This window comes from Elaeis guineensis, chromosome 8, assembly GCF_000442705.2.
Source record: "Elaeis guineensis isolate ETL-2024a chromosome 8, EG11, whole genome shotgun sequence".
NCBI classification, from domain to species: domain Eukaryota; kingdom Viridiplantae; phylum Streptophyta; class Magnoliopsida; order Arecales; family Arecaceae; genus Elaeis; species Elaeis guineensis.
In genome coordinates this window covers 23,565,336-23,566,894 of record NC_026000.2, presented here as the reverse complement: position 1 = coordinate 23,566,894, position 1,559 = coordinate 23,565,336, and the positions used below count along the sequence as shown (strand labels likewise).

The following is a 1,559-nucleotide window of genomic DNA, read 5'->3' as shown; positions in this document are numbered from 1 at the left end:
AATATACAATAAGATAAAATTATATATAAAAAAAAAAACCACTGACATTTCATAACACTTAACTAAAATAGCGTAACCTCAAATATAAAAATTTCTAACCTGATTGGACACCTTGTTTCTTTGCATTGCATCTCCATAATTGATCTTAAGGGCAATAACCCATTAACCAGATAAGGTGGGGATTTGATCACCCTTCCTTGGCCCACAAATCACTCCCTTGCATTTGCATAACCTAGACCTTAATTTAAAATCAACTAGACGTCAACCCTAGGAATTTCGAGCTCAATAGGATAAGAAAGCTCTAGAGTTGAACCGAGTGCGGATTGGTTAATTGCTCGGTGTCTAAGGCAAGTGGTTAAAGAAAGTGGTTTTCAATTGGTTCCGTTGACTGACCTGGCCAACTTAGTTGGTGTCTAAGGAAAGCAACGAGCAGGGAACCTCCCACATCTTACGCTTACCTGGCCGAGTCAGTTAGTCAGTCTTGAGCTTGGAGTGCTCAAAAGCAATCTTGAAAGTTAGGAGCTGTCTAGATCTAAGTTAACCTTAGGATAGAGAGTCTATGATTGTTTAAGTTGATTGCAATTAACATCTAAACATTAATTAATTTCTCCCTTTTCATAGATTTAAGATTCTTAGGTTCTTCTCTTTAGAATTTTTTCATTCTTTTCTCACTTTATTATAAAAATATATATTAAAAAAAAAAAAAATTCTATGTGTGCTCTACAGTATAATTGTAAGGTGTATGCTTGGCCGTAGATCGTTACGACCAGGAATCCAACCTTTTGATCCAGAAATAGAAAGAACCTTTAGAGCCAACAGACATAAAAAGATGGACCGAAATCAGGAGAATGATCCACCCAAGCAATTGAAGGAGTACTTTACTCCTTCCACATATACCTACTCTCCTTGTATTCAAGTACCCCCTGTGGAGGCCACTCAATATGAAATTAAGTCCAGTATAATCCAAATGTTACCTTCATTTTATGGACTTAGTAATGAAGACCCTTATAAACATCTTGAGGAATTTCTTGAAATATACTCAACTGTCAAAATTCACAACTTCTCCGATGATGCTCTTAGGTTGAAATTATTTCCTTTTTCACTTAAGGACAAAGCCAAATACTGGCTACATACTTTGGATTCCATAACTATATCAACCTGGGACCAGCTGCAAGGAGAGTTTCTAAGAAATATTTTCATAGAAAAACTAATCAAATAAGGAAAGCCATAACTAGTTTTTTCCAATTAGATGGAGAAATGTTTCATGAAACATGAGAAAGATTAAAGGACCTTATTAGAAAATGTCCCCACCATGCTGTACCCAAGTGGTAGTTAATCCAATATTTTTATGATGGGCTCTCTGAAAGACATCGACAAATGGTCGATGCATCATGCGGTGGGACATTTATGCTGAAAAGTGAGGATGAGGCATGGCAACTGTTTGAAATTTTAAGTGAAAATTTATTACATCATATGTCTGCCTCTATTAGAGATAAACCCATGTTAAACTCAAAAAGAGGTGGAATATATGAAGTAGGAAATGCTATAGATATTCATCA

At 35.7% G+C, this 1,559-nt stretch overlaps 1 non-coding gene across 1 annotated transcript; it reads right to left on the bottom strand.

The window, feature by feature from the left end:
* Positions 1-1,212: 1,212 nt before the first annotated feature.
* On the bottom strand, positions 1,213-1,318 carry LOC140851301 (small nucleolar RNA R71). The gene has a single exon (XR_012134053.1). It is a non-coding gene; the product is annotated as a small nucleolar RNA R71 (small nucleolar RNA).
* Positions 1,319-1,559: the final 241 nt, after the last annotated feature.